The following is a 20,603-nucleotide window of genomic DNA, read 5'->3' as shown; positions in this document are numbered from 1 at the left end:
CTACTCCGTGAGTATAAAAGGAGGAAGTGAACGCAACCGCAGTATGTTTTCGCTTCGGAGCCAAGAGAACCTCTTCACTCCTAAAAGCTGATTCAAGACTCTTCGAGAACGAGCGTCCTCTTCAGTGTTGGTGTGACGGCGGTACCCAGCGAGATTTTGCATTGCCTGCGATCTGAGCAGTGGTCTGCCAGACTTTGCACTTCTCCCTGGCAGCTTCAGCGCTGAAAGAGTGAATTTCTCCTTTCTCATAAAAGTGAAAGTGAAAGAGCTGCACGCGGCACGTCTTTTTAAAGATGGTTCGCCCGTGCCCTTCTGGATGTGGTAGATTTCTGTCATCATCTGATGGTCACGAACGCTGCTTTGTATGCCTGGGCATTCAGCATGCAGCAGCAGCGTTCGTGGATGACTCATGTTCCTTCTGTGGGAGCATGACCATCTCCACACTGAGGTCGAGGCTCAATGATCTCACTAGAGTGAGAGCCCCGGTCCCCCCTACTCGATCGGCTTCCTTCACGGAAGGGGGCCCGTCGACCCGGGGACCCGGCGATCTAACGGTGACGGTGTGGGATAAAGCCCCGACGATTCCTCGGGCCACACCCCCCGCCTCAGTGCGTGAGCCAGCGAGCGCTAGCGCGACTCGGTCGGTTGTCTCTTCGGCGGCACCGGCTGCTTCGAGCAGCGCTCCAGATGATGATGTGATGTCTATCACAGCATCACTAGGCGGGCTTGAGTCCTCGGGAGAGGAAGATGCGGCTGCGTTGCCCCCTTCGGGAGTGCCAGCGTTGCCCGTGTCAGATCCTGAGCTGACGGCCATGCTGTCTCGAGCCGCTGGGAGTATCGGGCTAGAATGGAAACCTCCATCCTGCCCCGATCTCTCGCGGATGGATAATTGGTATCTGGACAAAGCTGCCGCCGCAAGGCCACGGCCAACTCCAATACCTTTTTTCCCCGAGCTGCATGCGGAGTTATCGCGCTCTTGGGGGGCTCCTTTGTCCACTCGAGAGCGCGATCTCTCCCCCGCCTTTCCCCCCCTCGACGGTGGGGCCGCCCGTGGGTACACTGGGATGCCCCCGGTGGAGCGCTCTGTTGCGATGCAGCTGTGTCCACAGAGCGCCTCCACCCGTGGTCCTCCTAAGCACCCATCCAAAGCCTGTGGGTTCTCGTCTGCTATGGCGGCGCGAGCCTATAGAGCGGCGGGACAGGCGGCTTCCGCTTTGCATGCCATGAGCACTTTGCAGGTCTTCCAAGCGAAGATGCTCAGAGACATGCACGAGGGCGGGACTGACTCGACGGCATTTAAAGATCTGCGGTCCGCCACTGACCTTGCTCTCCGGGCAACGAAAGTGGCCGCTCGCGCCGTCGGTCAGGTGATGGCCACTTCGGTGGTTCAGGAGCGCCATCTCTGGCTCAACCTGGCAGACACGCGGAGCGCTGAGCGGACTCGTCTGCTCGACGCTCCGCTCTCCCAGGTTGGCCTTTTCGGCGGTGCGGTCGAGGACTTCGCCCAGCAGTTCTCCACCGCCCAGAAGCAGACGGAGGCCATTAAACACATCCTGCCCCGACGACCAGCTGCTGCCTCCACCCAGTCATCGGCGCAGGTGCCTCCTTCTGCTCGCCACCGAGGACGCCCCCCTGCGGCTCCCCTCCCTCCCGCCCGGCCCCAGCAGCAGCCTTCACCCGGGCCCCGGCGTCGAGGAGGCCGCAGGCCGGCGTCTCAGCCCCCTCAGGCCGCTCGCCCCGCTAAACGCCAGGCCAAGCGAAGATCCTGACACGGGCCGCTCAGTGACGATCTTGAGTCTTTCCCAGGAGGCGGTAGCAGGCCCCCTCCTTCCCCCGGTGGAGGGCCGGGGGAGAATCTTTTGTTCTCAGCTCCCCGCTGCTCACCCACGGGTGGGCAGCACCCTGAACTGGTTAAAGAAAGACTTGACATCCTCACTGAGCTCACAGACTGGAGTGGGTGCGCTCGATGCCCCCGTGCGTCAGCCCACACACTCCTCTCTGTCTCTGAGGGCGCGGAAGGGTGCGTGTGTCGTCCCCGGGCTACACCAATCCCTTCCCCCTCTGTCGCCAGACCCCCGGCAGAACAGACCCCCGTGGAACGCTCCGCTTTCCCTGGTCCCTTCTGTCGGGGAGCGGGCTTCGACGCATCCGAGCGGGGTAACCCCTGCACGCGTGCCAGTCGACCCGCACCGCTGCCCCTCCGGGGGGACGTCTGTGGTTCGCATGACCCCGTTGGCTCATTTCCTGGAAGCCTGGCTAGCGCTTCCCGGGATATCCCGCTGGGTCATCAGAACGATCAGATTCGGCTACGCGATTCAGTTCGCACGGTCTCCTCCCCGCTTCAGGGGAGTTCGCTCCACGATAGTTGGTGGCAATGCCCCAGTCCTGAGAGCGGAGATTGCGACCCTGCTGGCGAAGGGTGCAATCGAGACGGTCCCTCCAGCCGAGGTGAAGTCCGGGTTTTACAGCCCCTACTTCATTGTCCCCAAGAAGACCGGTGGGTTACGACCGATCCTGGACCTGCGCATTTTGAACCGTTCTCTCCATCGACTACCGTTCAAAATGCTCACGGCCAAACGCATTTTCGAATGTGTTCGGTATCAGGATTGGTTTGCAGCGATCGACCTGAAGGACGCGTACTTCCATGTGTCCATCTTACCTCGACACAGACCGTTTCTTCGGTTTGCCTTCGAGGGCCAGGCATATCAGTACGCCGTTCTCCCATTCGGGTTAGCTCTGTCCCCTCGCGTCTTCACGAAGATCGTCGAGGCAGCCCTTGTTCCCCTTCGCGAACACGGGGTTCGCATCCTGAATTATCTCGACGACTGGCTGATACTAGCACACTCTCGAGCTCAGCTTTGCGAACACAGAGACTTGGTGCTCCGGCACCTAGCCCGTTTGGGCCTTCGGGTCAACCGAGAGAAGAGCAAACTTTGCCCCGTGCAGAGGATCTCTTTTCTCGGCATGGAGATAGACTCGGTCGCCATGTCCGCGCAGCTCACGAACGAGCGCGCGCACTCACTGCTGACTTGTCTTCGACAGTTCGAGGGCAAGAGTGCGGTTCCACTGAAACTATTTCAGAGGCTCCTGGGGCATATGGCATCCGCGGCCGCGGCAACGCCGCTCGGTTTGCTTCATATGAGACCGCTTCAGCTGTGGCTTCGCGATCGAGTCCCGAGGTGGGCATGGCATCGCGGCTCGCTCCGAGTTCCAGTAACTCCAGCGTGCCGCCGAACCTTCTTCCCGTGGTCGAACCTCAGCTTTTTACGGACCGGCGTCCCTATTCAGCGAGTTTCCAGGCATCTCGTTGTCTCCACGGATGCATCTACCACGGGTTGGGGTGCCATGTGCAATGGGCATGCAGCCGCCGGTTCCTGGACAGGAGCCCAGCGCCTCATGCACATCAATTGCCTCGAGCTGTTGGCAGTACGGCTCGCCCTACGCCGCTTCCGAGCGTTGCTCAAGGGCCAGCATGTGCTTGTCCGCTCAGACAACACTACGGCAGTAGCGTACATCAACCACCAGGGGGGTCTACGCTCACGCCAGTTGTCGCAGCTCGCCCGCCACCTCTTGATATGGAGTCAGAAGCACCTGAGGTCCCTTCGTGCAGTTTACATTCCTGGAGACCGGAACTGGGCAGCCGACGAGCTGTCCCGGGTCCGCCCCATCTCCGGCGAGTGGCGACTTCATCCCCAGTCGGTCCAGCTGATTTGGGACGAGTTCGGGGAGGCACAGATAGACCTGTTCGCCTCTCGGGACTCGTCCCACTGCGCCCAGTTTTATTCTCTGACCCGCGGCACTCTCGGCTCGGATGCGCTGGCGCACAGCTGGCCACGGGGCCCACGCAAGTATGCGTTTCCCCCAGTGAGCCTCCTTGCACGGGTGTTGTGCAAGATCAAGGAGGACGAGGAGCAGGTCTTGCTGGTAGCCCCCTACTGGCCCACCAAGACGTGGTTCTCCGATCTCATGCTCCTCGCGACAGCACCTCCTTGGCCTATTCCTCTGAGACCAGACCTACTCTCTCAGAGACGGGGCACTCTGTGGCACCCTCGTCCCGATCTTTGGAGGCTGCACGTGTGGCTCCTGGACGGGACGAGGCAGGTTTGAGTTCGCTGCCACCTGCGGTGGCGGCAACCATCACTTCCGCAAGAGCGTCGTCCACGAGACACCTTTATGCGTTGAAGTGGAACCTCTTCGTCAATTGGTGCTCTTCTCGCGGAGAAGACCCCCGGAGATGTTCGATCAGTGTCGTGCTTTCCTTCCTGCAAGAAGGGTTGGAGCGCAGGCTGTCGCCCTCCACCCTTAAGGTTTACGTCGCGGCCATTGCCGCTTCTCATGAAGCAGTGGAAGGTAAGTCCTTAGGGAAGCACGACCTGGTCATCAGGTTCCTGAGGGGAGCGAGGAGGCTGCATCCGCCTCGTCCTCCCCTCGTACCCTCTTGGGACCTCTCGGTAGTTTTAAGTGCTCTGCAGAGGCATCCCTTTGAGCCTTTGCAATCGGTAGAGTTAAAGTTTCTGTCCATGAAGACAGCACTCCTGGTTGCATTGGCCTCCATCAAGAGGGTGGGGGACCTGCACGCATTCTCCGTTGACGAAGCGTGCCTGGAGTTCGGGCCGGCTTACTCTCACGTGATCCTGAGACCCCGGCCTGGATATGTGCCCAAGGTTCCCACCACTCCCTTCCGGGACCAGGTGGTGAACCTGCAAGCGCTGCTCCCGGAGGAGGCAGACCCAGCCTTGGCACTGCTCTGTCCGGTACGTGCTCTCCGCACCTATGTCGACAGAACGCAGTGTTTCAGGACCTCAGACCAGCTCTTTGTCTGTCATGGAGGGAGCCAGAAGGGAAGGGCTCTCTCAAAGCAACGGCTGTCCCACTGGATTGTGGATGCCATTGCTTTGTCTTACCAGCAGCAAGGCCTTCCGTGCCCCCTTGGTGTGACGGCCCATTCCACTCGGAGTGTGGCCTCCTCTTGGGCTTTAGCGCACGGCGCCTCGCTAACAGACATCTGCAGAGCTGCAGGCTGGGCGACACCCAACACCTTCGCCAGATTCTATAATCTGCGAATTGAGCCGGTATCCTCTCACGTACTCGTTTCGGCCAGTTCTGGATCCGCTCAGGTGTCTTCGCTTGCTCGCCACTCCACTCCCCGGACTGGATAAGTGCGATATTTCCTCAGTTCTTCCATTGAAGCCTTGAGTCCTCCAGCACCGACGATGCGGGCACCACTGCTGTGGCTCTGGATGCTGGCTAGGTGCCTCCATGCGTACGGTTCCCCCTTGGTAACCGTCTCATGTGTATTATCCACTGTAAGCCTCTCTGAGCATGTGTCTTCCCTTGGCAAGCCATCTGCCACCCCTGGAGCTGAAATTAGTAGCCACCTGCGGTTGGTGCTCCAGTGATTCCATATGTGTTCCTATGTGGCCATATGTGTATTCGTAAGTCCTCCCTTCGGTAGGCAGCTGGTAGCATGTCCCCTTCGGGATATGTTTCCCAGTGTACCTTGGTAATCCTGTGTCTAAGTCGGATCCCCTAAGGAAAACAGGTAAGGCTCGGGGGTTCAGACTTTCGCAGGGCACTGGAAGACAGCCTGAAGTTGGCGTGATGGCACAGACCCCCAATCTCCGTCACTTCTGACGTAACTCGAAGTGACTACGAAAGGGAACGTCTCGGTTACGTATGTAACCCTCGTTCCCTGAGTAGGGAACGGAGACGTTACGTCTCCCTGCCACTTCTGCTGTATCGCTGGGTAGATGCCGAGTTCAGTCTTGGCTCCTCAGCGAAGACATACTGCGGTTGCGTTCACTTCCTCCTTTTATACTCACGGAGTAGGGCGGAGTACGCTATGCAAATTTCCGCAGCCCCAAGGCATTGCATGCCATTGGCTCGTGTTTAAATACTCGAAGAGGATTGGCTTTCTATGCGAAATCCCCCAATCTCCGTCACTTCTGACGTAACGTCTCCGTTCCCTACTCAGGGAACGAGGGTTACATACGTAACCGAGACGTTTTTATTTAAAGGTGCAGTGTGTATTTTCTACCGACATTTAGCGGTTCTGTTGCGAGTTGCAATAAAGGCTCAACCCACTGCTCACCCCTCCCTTTCAAAGAAACTACGGTGGCTTAAACAGGACAAACATATCGTCTGAGACAGCAGAGAATAGCCAGAGTAAGCCACGAGTGTGTAACGTTGTCACTGTTTCTGTACCACAGTCCATTATAAACCACATAATGGATAAAGTTTACAAAGCCATAGTCAGGTGAGGATCAAGGGTCTTAATATATAACATAATAATAGTAATCAGCTGATTGTCTCACAAACGTAACCAGCACATTTCTCCCCACATAGAAAATCCATAGAGCTAGGGAGAAGAACCACATGAAATTATGCAACTATATATTTTTTCTAACAGGGTAGTAACAGTTGAGCTGACTATAGATCTTATGCAGCAGAGAAACGTGGGCGCCAACATCTGTAAAATATTGTCTTTGAACTTCCGGTTCTGTATATTTCTATGGCATTGCTGTCGAGGAGTAATTAGCTGGTGAAGTGGATTTACTTATTGTAGAGTTAACAAAATTTATCATGAGCATTGTAATGTTTATCATAAGCATTCTAAAGCAGATGTCTTAACAAATGTCGAATGGGAATTTTTTTGCAGCAGTTCATTCATACCTATGCAATATCGCTGTGTAAATACAGGCCGGAAGTCAAAAGATAACGAGCGCAACACTGAAAAGGGGCGGGGCTACATAAGGTCTATATATGAGCTGTTATTGTGGCGGAGCTGGTTAAAACGTAAAGCTTTGTTTAAACTCATGCGCGTCCACATGAGCCCTCTGCATCCCCTAGACACCATTTACTACACAATAGGCTTTTTTTGTCTGATTTTGAAAACTCTTCGCGATCAACTTAAAATGCTTCCAAGATCGACTTGCGATCGACGATTTGGTGATTCCTGGAACATATTGTTTTACGGTCAATGACATGAGTACTAATCAGCTGTCTCACAAATGTAATCAGCACATTTATCCCCACATTAAGCCATAACACAGCGAGGGAGAAGATCTAAGTTACATGAAACAATCCAACTACATATTTTGCACCACTGACAAGGGAAAGGTCACTACTCACGGTGTTTATGGCTAGCTATTAGCTTTCTACTGCTTCTCTTTCAAGGTAGTGATGAAACACGCTCTGTAGTGATGTCTGTTCGCTATTGGCTACGGTAGAAACATGACGTCACAATATGTCGACCTTCATAGAAGACGCTGTCTACGGTTATGTAGGTATAAATGTCTCATTGTAAGGTAACAAAAACATTATGGTTTAAGTTCTTTACACCACTGAAAACATAGTTATGAATGTCAAATTGCATTTCTGTTAATAGATACTCAAAAATTTTGCACATTGCACTTTTAAGGGGCTATAGTCAAAACAGACTATAACCAAAACAGACTCCCTTCGCCAACAATACATTTTTCTATGACCCTGCAAAATAATTGTGAGAAAAGGCATGACCCTCCCCGATAATTTATTGGTTACTTCGGTACTGGTGAAACGGTGTGCGGTTGAAGTTTTTCAATTCAATTTAAATAATCAGGGACAAGCGAGCTAGACAAGATAACAAGGGGGCGTGAGAAATAAGAAACACCTTGGATAATAAATAGACAAGACAGGGAACTATAGAATATGACAGGACAACACACCCACATCATGACAACTGGTTTGCGCTTGGCAAAGATGTTCAGATATCTCTATGCCTAGACCTACAACAAACGTTGTAGGTCGTGAGAAATAAGAAACACCTTGGATAATAAATAGACAAGACAGGGAACTATAGAATATGACAGGACACACCCACATCATGACAACTGGCTTGCGCTTGGCAAGGATGTTCAGATATCTCCATGCCTAGACCTACAACAAACGTTCATTAAAAAGGGTCCTGTACAGGGCTGTACAGTGCGACATATATCTACGAAAAGATTGATGTGTGATTAAATGTACCACACGCGTGCAATACAGTTTTGTGAACTGCGTTACTTGTGTTTGTAATCAGACACAATAACAGTCGTTTTATACTTGTGTTTATGCGATATCACGATTTTTGATCGTGGATGATTTAAAGGACAACTCCGGCGCAAAACGAACCTTTAGTCTAATTACACATTGTTACCTAGTCAACCGTTATCTGAGATTTGTTTTGATGATTGCCGAATGTAAATAGTTTTATCTCTAAAAACAGTTTAGCCTATAATGCTAGTATAACGCTAGTATATAGGGCATAGACTAATGACAAATACAAATCGCTTGTTATTACCACTAACAAGGCTCAAAATAGCCCCACAGAAAAGGGGGTCGCACACCGGGCGCGCAGCGCCGCGTCGCGCCACGTCTAGAACCATTCACAGGTATCGCACACCGGACGCGCACATTCTATTCGCACGAGCTCAGTTTTGAATCAACTCCTGGTAGAAGTCAAGAGCTGCAAGATGGGTGAGTTTAAACTGGATGTATATATATATTTTATATGTTAAGTGAATAAAATAGCTGATGTTTGAACGTTATTAGCCAAGTAAACGTGTCTATCACCTTGTTAAGTCTGTTATTTTGTTGCAACGTTATCCGTTGTCTAGGCAACTACTTCATTGATTACTCCCTACTTCATTGATGAGTTTTTCTTCGTCCATTTCGCTCCGCTGCTACGCTACAGAAATTACCTGAAGTGTGTTGTGACCTGGTAAATCCAATAGGTGGCTCTACACGACCGTGAATAACCACGCGAGGCAAACATTACATCGCCTATGCATTAATATTTCGCACTGATGGGTTTAGACTGGTACTTAAAATTGGATTTAAAAAGGCTATGTTTGTTTTACATTTTTTTCCCAATATGACTATTCAAGTTGTTAGGAATTAGGAAAATTAGGAATGTTAAATAGGCTTAAATGTATATTGCAGCACAGGGTGAAGTCAGTATGTACATTAACGACGATTTGAGACAAATAAATGCAATTTTAATATAAAACTATGCAAATGGCGCTCTGTGGCGCGGCAGGGTTTTGAACACAGTCCTGAGCCGTTGCTGGGCGGCGCGGACAGACGCCGAATGGCGCCGCCGGTGTGTGTACACTCATCGAGAATAATGTGTTCGAATTTTGAAGACATGGCGCTGCGCGATGCGGCGCTGCACGCCCGGTGTGCGACCCCCTTAACACAGTAGCATAATAAGGGTCCCTACATTCAAACCGAAGCATTGAGAACTTTGTCAGTGTCCAAACAGTTTAATAAGAAGATATTTTATACACACAATCAACTTTGCGAATACAGGAAGAAGCCATCTTTGAAAAATCTCTACCAGTCGATCTACGAACACCGATCCATGTGCGCTGGTGAGATGTGAATAAGGTGATGAGGTGAGCGCGAACAGTAGGCTACGTGTACATATTGAAGAGAAGAAAACGGTTCGTGTTTGTGTTTCTTTCGGAAACAATGGACCATATGAGATTCTGCACAGTTCAGCGCACTTGGATCGGCGTTCGTAGATCGACTGGTAGAGACTATTTTTCAAAGATGGCTTCTTCCTGTATTCCCGAAGTTGACTGTGTGTATAAAATATCTTCTTATTAAACTGTTTGGACACTGACAAAGTTCTCAATGCTTCGGTTTGTATGTAGGGACCCTTATTATGCTATTGTGTTAGTGTGGGGCTATTTTGAGCCTTGTTAGTGTTAATAATCAATATTTATGTTACACATATTCAAATGATTAACGTTACAGAAGTAGTGAGATTATAGTTTGAGTAAACATTGACGGTAGTAACTTAGTCAAAACAGACCCAGATAGCAAACTGACATTGAATCAACGTGGAACGACATCGAAGACTGGATGGCGGATCGCAGCCGCTGCGGAGCAGGCCCGGTTCTAGAACCAAATCACTGAGGGTGCTTTTGAAAATAGTGAGGGTGCTCAAATGTTAAACAATATGCGATATCCATGATCGAGTAGCAACTAACAACTATGTCCCTGTATGAGTTTTTGTCCTTTACATAGGCTATCATTTCATATAGTTAAGAAATGTTACACACAGAGTACTTTTTCCCCAAATAACAGCAGTAGCCTATTGCAAATGTGTGAAGTAGCCTATTGAAACTGATTTTATTCTGCAGTTGAATAAATAAGTTAATATAAGTATAATATAAGTTGGCTACGTTCATGTTAGACATTTAGTTTCTGACGACAATGAATCAGTCCTTTTAAATGAAACAGCTGATTTAAAGATTAAATGGTCACTTGACGCGTCGGCACTCGCTGGGATTTATCGCCGGTGTTTGAATGGGTGTCATGCGGTGAAAGCATAGGCGTCGATTTCGGTGGGGATGATTTAGTAATTTTGTACCCAACACTTTTGGAAATATTGAGGCACGGATTTACCTACTACAAATAAAGCATCTCCAGTAAACTAGCAGAGCATTCATTTAGTTAAGAGATATAGCTAGCGCCTAGCGGTTAAATTTGATGTTTTTGATATCAAGCTGAGCGCTTGTTGCCACTGTGGTCAGTTTGGATACAGTTCTCTTGTGGCTCGCGCAATCTTCACTCGGACGCGCACTTCAATCTACCGCCGTTGCAGAGACTCTCTATTCACTCCGATATATATATATACATTTATTGGCTATCTAAAGGCAGCCCCGTCTCTATAACGAATTTCCTGAGCGGGACGCACACACGCAAACCAAGTGGGTAATTAAAGAGACAGCTTCACCTATGCGTATTATGTGCGCGAAACAATCCAATTAAACATGAAATACTGCAATAATTTCTGATGTGAAAAATCGCGTTAATGGATTTAGTTTGTGTAACCTATTATTTGTGAATGTGAAATCCGTCTGTGTTTCTTTTGACGGCAAAATCTCGTTTACATGTGTGCTAATAAAAAATTAATCTGAGGGTGCTTTCACTTTTGCTTGAGGGTGCTTAGCACCCTCAAGCACCCCCGTAGAACCGGGCCTGCTGCGGAGTATCCCAATGCCTGCGTGACTCGTCATGGACATAAACAGAGAGAAGTAGCTCCGGCAACTATGTTCTTCCGCAAGACGCATGCACTGCAGTTCTGTTTATTAACTGCTATTTAGGGCCGATTTATCCAGTAATAATGCAATAATTAAAGTCTTTATGAATCAATAATTCAAACCGTTTTTAAAAATAATCTGTTCTACACACATATGTGTGTTAAAGCATATTCTACCCCTTCTGAGAGGGTATCACTGTTGGAGATACAATAAAGGAGAGGTCCTAAATTATTCTAGAGAATGCAGAATTTGTTTATTTCCTTTTTAATTATTATTATTATTATTATTTTTTTTTTTTTGCAAAGATTGATTAATAATATGTTGAATTTGTTTACATTACCAGCATGTTAAACTCAGGGGCGTAGAGCATTCGCCATTTTAAACTCTAAACTCTAGAGCATTTTTAGGGAGAGGGGGGGGGGGGGTGGGCATGATGGGGCACTGCCTCCAAATGGGGTGGCCACCAGTGACCAAAAAAAAAAAGCTAAATTCTACAGTATATGACGTAAATCCTATTGATTGTATTATTTTTTTTTAACTTGAATAAAGTTACTTGTAAACAAATGTACTGTAGTAATAAAGCACATTTTTGATTCATTTAGTTTTTTGGCATCCCTGTATCCATTAAGTTCAATTCAATTTGAGAGCCAGTGTTTATTATTTTTAGTGTTTTTATAAAACTAACAAGTTTATAAAATAAAAGCAATTTTAATAATGAGCAATTTTTATATTTCACTTTTTATAAATTAAAAATGCAATGAAAATACAAAAATAAAACGCGTTTTTCCTCGATTAGATCTTTATTACAAGATGATCAAATTGTGGCAGTTAAACTGGGCGTTTGGTTAGGGTAAATTTGAAGATATGTGCTCTAAGGCAACTGAACCTGCAGCTGCGAGTTGGCCCTCATGAGACCCTCGTTTGTTATAATAATAAAAAATAACGATTTTGGCTCGCCGACAGGTTTTGAGAAATCGCCGACAAATGCCCGAAATCACAGGCAAATCGGCGCTCGAATGAGCAAAGACGCGAACTGGGAGAATCACAGATGAGTTGCCGACGCCCGTGAGATATTTGGCATGCTAAATATCTGGACCTGTCGGCGATTCAAAATCCTGCTGTGTGAAAAGTGTTTTGACTGAAAACTACATCGGCGATCACCGGCAGCTAGTGAGAGAGCAAGATACAGAGCAACAGGGAGTCTGGGGAGCAGTGTTGCCAGATGTACGATAATTATCGTATTTGTACGATAATTTTGACCTCTGTACGATGTACGATCAATAATGAAAAAAATCCCATAATGTACGATAATTTCAGATTTTTGCGATCGGGGGTCATAATCATAGTGCTATAATGATCAAGCTGTTGATTTACGTCATGCTTGTGAGGAGAAAATGAAGGCGAGAGAGCACGGTATGAGGGAGAGACTGCGTGTGTGCGTCTCCCCCGCTCCCGTCATCAACCCAGTCGACTCTCTCGGCAACGCGTCATAGTTGGGGGGCGTGGTCGGCGTGGGGGAAAGCAGCGTATGTATTTGAATGACAAAAATGTCATATTGCGAGTCATTGACGGCTGCCGACCGGCAACGGTACATTGCAAAATGAACTGTAATAGGTTATAATTGCCTTTATTTAATTAAAAACTGGGTCAATGACCCACCAAATGGCTGGAGGTGTCGTTTCCAGACTATTATCTGGTTGAATCTCCAGGTAAGACATCGCGGTAGCTACTGGTAACATAAGCCTAACTCAATCAACTAAGTTGATATAAGTTATTGTAAGTCCACAAAACCTTGTCACTTAACAACTGTACGTAACCTTCACTCCAAACTATTAATCCTTTTGTAAAACGGTGATCAGTAGTAACCTCGAAATTGCGAGGGGTTTCGTTTTGCTGACAGAATCCGAATTCTCACAGACTGCACTCTCACTCTGTATTGAGCTGCAACCTTAAGCTGATAACGCTAATGTGAATGAGACATCCCTTAGGAAAAACGAATCTTGTAGTATTTTAGGACAAAATATTATACAATATTATACAAAATATTACGTAATTCCTTTTATAAAAATACTATAGTATTTTACAGAGGAAGCTATTACAGAACATAGGAGAAGTATTATAGAATATTATAGATATATAATATTCTATCTATAATATTTAATATTATAGATATTATAATATAGATTATATATGTTGTTATAATCTATATTAGATTATAATCTAATATAGATTATATATTATATCCCCCCCCCCCCCCCCCCTTTGACGTGTGTACGATCATTTTCTTCCAAATACGATAATTTTGAGCTTCTGGTACGATACTTTGATATTTTCAATCTGGCAACACTGCTGGGGAGGAGTTATAGATCACATATCAACATGATATGGCATTGTTTCAGAAAAAAAGCTTCTCTGTCTATTTGGACACAATAAATGGAAGAAAAATTTGTAGAAATTTGGCAGGAGCACTCGTGTCTGTTTGACGTTTCACCAGCTGTACCACAACCGGGTCGAAAAAAAAAGTCTCACATGAGAACTCCAGTCTAGCAGGTGTGCGTTGTTTCCTTTTCACATCTCACGTGTGTTTGTTGTGAAACGTAGTTTGCGTGCAGCGTGCTAGGCTTGTTTGAGATGCGCCTCGCCTCGCCTGCAATGTAGTCGAGAGTAGGTGGCAGCAGTTAGAGGAGGAGTGAAAAAAGCGCATTCAAGCCGGACAAATCTCGGTTCTCGCAGTGAATCAGACACCTGTGAGATCAAAATCTAATATCGCGGGATTCACGGGATTCACGCTCGTGCACGTGTTGCTAATAAACTGGATGTGATTTAAGTTCGGTTGCTTTTATATAAAAAATAAAAATAATGAACAAGACACCCAAAGTACTTGCTATTTAATTAGCCTACATTCCAAATATGTGTTTATCAATCATTTTTTATTTAATACAGACGTGTTTTATATATTTTTTTAATAAAAATGACATCACATAATAACCCATATGGCACTGTCAGAGAGTTTATTCACCCATATGTATACACATAAAACATGATATCAGTTTTAAAATCAAACATTTTAAAAGAGAACAATTCATCACTGTTGTTTTTTTATTATTTATTTTATTTTTTATTAGAATGCAAGTGACAAACATACAGGCACTACAATTTGTGAAACAAATATTATACAGCGACAAATAAATAAACATCAGAATAAAATTAATAATAAAAAATAAAAATAAATAAAAATAAGCTTAGTTTAAATAGACAGACTTACAAACTTCATCTATAAAAGGAGAGAAATTTCCCTAATTTGTTACTTGAAAATGTTAAAGTATATTTGAGTTACTGACATAGCTTTCTTATTTTTAACCCGTTTAAGAGACTCACAATATATATCAGTTTCAATTTGAAAAAAAATTAAAACATGGCCTTTATTTGGAGAATTTAGCTTTATGAATATGGAATTTACCTACATCACTGTTGTTTAAACCAATGAGCATTAAGCAGTGTCGTCTGCAAGTCGTTTCCCATCATGCTTTTGATTAGCGCAGTCGGTGGAGAGCAACTGCGCGCGACTGCAGAATCCGACCCTTCCGCCTTGCGCTCGCGAGAGTTTTTTGACATACGTCGGCATGACATCAGAGCCAGGTGGACCGTTCTCGGACACATTTCTAACCGGCATGCATCTCGCGCTGATCACCGATGATCGATTCTGCGCAGATTTTGCTAATCTCAAACGAGCCTAGAGTCTGTCGGCGATTTTTCTAAAGTCATGCAGTGTGAAACCTTCTGTCACCGATCAATCGTCCAGTGTGAACACAGCAGTGACTGAATGCTGGCCAAGATAGTCATGCAGTGTGAAAAGAACAGCGACCCGACTACTTTGAAAATCATGCAGTCTGAACTCCGCTTACCTGACAATCAATTAGGCTAGGCTACTTTCTATGGTCTACTTTAAGCTTCATAAAAAATAACTCGCATAGAACTTCTGCTCCAGTCTACTGATTTTTGTTGAGAAAGATAAGCATGTTGATGACATGATGTGGGGTCAGACGTGACAGCAACCTGTATGGTGACCCTCAAGCCTTGTTTACACTTTCGCCTGGCACTTCAGCGCGTGAGCACGAGTCTCTGCAGACTGCGCGTGCTTGCGGACGCGACACGTCGATTGTAAACAAATGCTTCAGTCCAGTCGCTGAAAACACCGCTCTGATGATGACCAGCCCGGGGAACACGTTCACTTTCCACTCACACTATGCAATGCAGCAGCATTAGTAATATGATAATCCATAATCGATAACAAATTAACGTGATCGACGAAATTCTTAATGATCAATAATCGATAGTCGATTAATCATGCCCATCCCTAGACTGAACATTGGATTGAAATCAACCACGACCAACGCGAGCAGAGTCTGACAGGGTAAAAACCACATTGATCTGAGAAAACCATACAAACATATTAAACCATTCATAAATGTACATGGCTCTGCTTTAAATCACAAACTTCCGTAGAGTCTATAAACTGATTGGCCGTAAACTGAACCAATCACAAGACATCTATAGGGGGGGCACCCAGTGCCGCTGCTAGCCATTTTAGTGCCCTAAGCATAATTCCTTTATGATAGCCCCCCCCCCCCCCCCCCCCCCCCGATTTAAAAAAATTTAAAAAATTAAAATCGATAACAACAGCTTTAAAACCATGTCAGTGGGCAGCTGATTATTTTTATCTCCTCATCAGCATCACACTCTTTTTCTCTTTGATTTTATATTGTCCTGTCTCTTCCCCTCCTAAAGTTGGCTTTTTTCATTTACTAAAGGCAACAATTTGTATTTTATTCTCAATATTTACACACACGTTCATTATTAATCCTGTGCCTAACATGATGAAAAAGGCTTTGTTCATGTTGCTTGTCCCCTTACAATGACAGTAGCCTAAACTATTACACTAGGCTACATGTTACATAGGCCTATATTTTCAGTTCAAAATGGCGAAATTAGACAAAACTATATTAGTTTGCCTAATTATTTTTTGTCATTCGTTTAACATTTATGACCAAAAAAACTGTCAAATATATACATCTTATCTCGCACTTGACCGTACACTGAAGCGTCGAGTTGCACTGTTAAAATTCGCGCTCAGCGTCTGTGAACAAAGCCCGCCTACTTTGATTTGATTGGCCATCTCAAATATTCTGATATTGACGAGTGGTGACAGACCAATGAGGCTCTGAACACACACACACAGCCTGTCAGCTGTTTCTGACGTGCTCTCTGCTCGGCGACGCTGCGGATTGAAGATGAAGAACGCGCTGAATCTCATTATAACAAGAAGTTTGAAGATTGATTTTTCATTAGGATATTTTTGGTGCGCCCTCAGCACTTGGTGCCCTACGCACAGCGCGTGATGCGCGTGGTGGGAGCGGCGGCACTGGGGGCACCTCGGGTGGCCAATCGAATTTCAGGGGGGGGCGGTGCAATGAGTTAAACTCATTTGTCAAGTACTATAAGAAATAAACACAAAAGGGATTGTGGATTTTTCTCTTACTAATATTTTTAATTGAATGGGAACCGGAATCGTTTGGCGGAACCGAAATCGGAACCGAAACCGTAAAATTTCTCACGATTCCCAACCCTAGTCACAGGGCTTCGGTCATCAATTGATTTGGGATCAAAGAGCATTTCTACGTTCTTACAGGTGTTATAGTAGTTTATGACTGTCACACCAGTCCACAAACCTGCCCACAGCATCTCTGAAAATGGATGAGTCAGAGTTCTCAGTGAGCAGACTAAGAACAGCTGTATCATCCGAATACTTCACCACGTATTGATTAGGCTCATAACTAACACAATCATTTGTATACAGAACAAACAGAAATGGTGAACTGACACATCCCTGAAGGGCACTCGTAGTACATATTTCTGTATTTGATAGGGAGGAGGAATTAAACTTCACTTGCTGTGGCCTCTTAGTAAGGAATGAATAATACCACCTAATTAAAAATGGATTTACATTCAGAAGTGCTAATTTCCTTATGAGAATATGTGGCTGAATTGTATTAAAAGCAGAGCTAAAATCAATCAGGAGCAGTCTAGCATATGCACCTGGGGTTTCAAGGTGCTTCAATATAAGGTGCATTTCAGTTGATATGGCATCACTTGTACTTTGTGTCTTTGTGTATGCAAACTGATATTTGTCTAATACTGGGTCCACCTCCGAGCGAAGAACATTTACCATAAGTCGTTCCAGGCCCTTGAAGACATTGGAAGTTAATGCAACGGGTCTATAATCGTTGTCCTCCTGAGAACATGCCTTTTTTGGGACTGGAATTATTGTAGACTTTTCCAAATCTCAGGTACAACATGTTCATCAATAGAGAGTTGGAACAACTGATGCCATACCGGAGACAATTCCTACATTATCTAAAACATCACAGCAGTCCATATTTTTATCAGATTCAAAACGCATATAAAATTGATTCAGTGCATTTGCTTTTAAACTCTCATCCTGAGCAACCAGAGGCTTCCTTTTAGCCTCCATGTTTGTCATTCCTCTAATTGAGTCCCACAGTTTCTTGGAGTTCAACGTGGACAAATTTTGTTCTGCCCGCTCCTTGTGCTGCAGCCTAGCTGCTCTCATAAATTTATTTAGCTCTTTTTGAGCTGTTTTGACTCCATCCGTTTTACGTGCTGCTCTCAGAAATGGTGAGAGCAGTAGGGCAGTAGTACTCAATAGATCCAAATCGCTGTTATGTTAGTGTACTACGCGCTGCTCTCAGGGCAGAAGTTCAAATCGCTGTTATTCTAGTTTACTACATGTTGCTCTCAGGGCAGGAGTACTCATAGAAATCACTGTTATTTTAGTGTACTAAACACTGCTCTCAGGGCAGGAGTACTCAATAGATTCAAATCGCTGTTTAGAGTACTATGCGCTGCTCTCAGGGCAGAAGTACTCAATAGATCCAAATCGCTGTTATTTTAGTAAACTACGCGCTGCTCTCAGGGCAGGAGTACAAATTGCTGTTATTTTAGTGTACTACATGCTCTCAGGGCAGGAGTACTCAATAGATTCAAATCGCTGTTATTTTAGTGTACTATGCGCTAGGGCTGGGTAATAAATATCGATTTCTCGATATTAATCGATTCTCTTTTTCATAAACCGATATCGATTCTTAAATCCTAAGAATCGATTAGTCATCCTGTTTCGGCTGCGCGCATCCAAAAAATCGCAATAATCTTTGTCCTTTGTTACTATTGATATGAAACAAAGTCTCAATTTTCAAATTACGTCAATTTTCTTTAGAAATTCAAAAACATAAATAACGTTTTGGCGCTGTGGCGTGAAATCGCTCTGGCGCAGCTCAAGAGAAGCAGCAGCGATCTCTCTTCCGGCTTAATAATACCAGTCACAGCCCGAAATAAACATGAATGAGCATCTGAAAGTGTGTTAACAGATAGAGTACAACTTATCGAAATCCGTATCATGTCACATTTATTCACTCAATCAGCATTTCAACCGTGGAAAGACGTCAGTTAAACAGTTTGTAACCAATGTCATGTATCGTCATATTTACCTCAGAAAACCCACATAAACTCGTTAGTCAGCTAGAAAAAATAACTCTAGAGAGGAGCATTTTGCTAGATATATTCACCATATTACATGTGCATTATAATCTTAATGTTCTTCAATATTTAATGCATATTTGAATAAATCTGTCAAGTTTTTATGACAGCCACCATTTAAATGTTTATATTTGATATAATCTTCTTATTATAAAAATAAATAAAAGTGTAATTAAAGTGTTGGTATAGCTACAAAACAGTTAATTATTACCTTCATATTAGGCTAATAAAGCCTAGTAGGCTGCAACTAGACTCCCATAGTTTACAGCATTAGTTAAGAGATTTGATTTCATTGAGAAAATTTGCCATTTATTGTAACTGATATCCAAAATAATCAATATTGAATCGAATCGAATTGCAAGCTTTTGAATCGAAATCGAATTTTCGAAAGTTTTTTTAATGACATCTGTGCACTGCATCATTACAAGCGAATATTTGAATATTCTTAAGAGTCTATTAGAATCAAATGTTTACTTATGTCCGATAATTTCAAAATCAGTTCAAAGATAATACAAAACATCAAATGCTCTGGAATAAAGAGAAGAGATACGAACCTGACAAAAAAAAAACGCCCTGAGCCTCACGGGCTGATCTGAGATATTTCATGATATAGGCAAAAACTTATTTCACATGGAAATATGTGCTAACAATGGTAATTTGCATTCAGAACACCCTTTGAGAACATGAGGGTTTAACTATCCCACCCTCCTTTGTGGGATCTCTAAACTCTTTAAAAACCTTATTACTAGGGCTGTCAAATGATTAATCATGATTAATCGCATCCAAAATAAAAGTTTTTGTTTACATGATATATTTGGGTGCACTGTGTATAATTATTTTATATATATGTATATATATATATGTATAAATACACAATCATTCTTGTATATATTTAAGAAATATTTCCATGTATATAGATTTATATATAATTTATATTATATATAAATATAGATATTTTATATATAAATAATATTTTTTCTTAAATATACATGCATATGTGTGCATTTATATACATAGAAAATAATTATACACAGTTTACCCACATAAATCATGTAAACAAAAACTTTTATTTTGGATGTGATTAATCTTGATTAATCATTTGACAGCCCTACTTATTACTTTTTGTTTTACTTATTTGGAAATGAGACATTTTTACCAGTCACCCTGAGACATTTCAAATGTCATTTCAAACTCTCTCCCACACATTTAGCTATTGTAACTTACGTCTTTGGTAGAAGTAGAAGTGGGTGGTAACAGACAAGAAATAAACAGTTTTCGACTATCTTGCTGATAATCAAGCGTAGCGTCAGTGGTCCTGACAGAAACGTTCCTTTAAGCCTGAACCCTAATCCACCATGAGAAAAGTATGTCTTTTAAAATGGAAAGTGCATAGGAAGGAACTCTGTTTTACATTGATGTTACTGTCTTTTCAGTCAATGACTGTTGTGAAGATTCTTTGAATAAGAAAAAATGAAAGCACAAACGTTGATTGTAAATAATCAGTTCACTAATTATCTTTTTTATTGAATGGTTTTTAATATTAGTCCAATATTACAATATAATGTATAATTATGACTTTTTTATACTATTAACTTTTTATACTATTACAAAACATTTCCAGTTAATTAAATTTATAAAACAGCAACATATCACAAAAAACACAGAGCAATGAAATCTTTTAATTAGTTCATATCATCATTCTTAGAAGTTTTAAGGTGCTTTAATTGACAGGAGTCGTTGAACTTGAATGTGCTTCCCATTAACCAGGGCCATGTGTCGCCTGGCCAAATGTCTGTGAGTTCCTCAAATACCCGAAGTGTTCGTCTTCCTGCAAATGAAATACATAAAGATTATAATTTTTGTTTCAATGTACATTGACAACTACGTAAAATGCATTTCAACAGCAGGCTTCAGTTT

The 20,603-nt window shown here is 44.3% G+C and overlaps 1 protein-coding gene and 1 long non-coding RNA gene across 2 annotated transcripts in view; both read left to right on the top strand.

Moving 5' to 3' along the window:
* The window catches only part of LOC148977703 (uncharacterized), a 271,661-nt gene that overhangs the window by 21,895 nt on the left and 229,163 nt on the right, over positions 1-20,603 (top strand). The window lies entirely within an intron of this gene.
* LOC120493021 (uncharacterized) overlaps positions 1-20,603 on the top strand; it is a 32,005-nt gene that overhangs the window by 5,497 nt on the left and 5,905 nt on the right. The gene's annotated exons all lie outside the window — the stretch shown is intronic.

The sequence above is a fragment of the Pimephales promelas genome, chromosome 8 (genome assembly GCF_988280905.1).
Source record: "Pimephales promelas chromosome 8, fPimPro1.hap1.1, whole genome shotgun sequence".
NCBI classification, from domain to species: Eukaryota; Metazoa; Chordata; class Actinopteri; order Cypriniformes; family Leuciscidae; genus Pimephales; species Pimephales promelas.
This window is presented reverse-complemented; position numbering and strand designations above follow the sequence as displayed.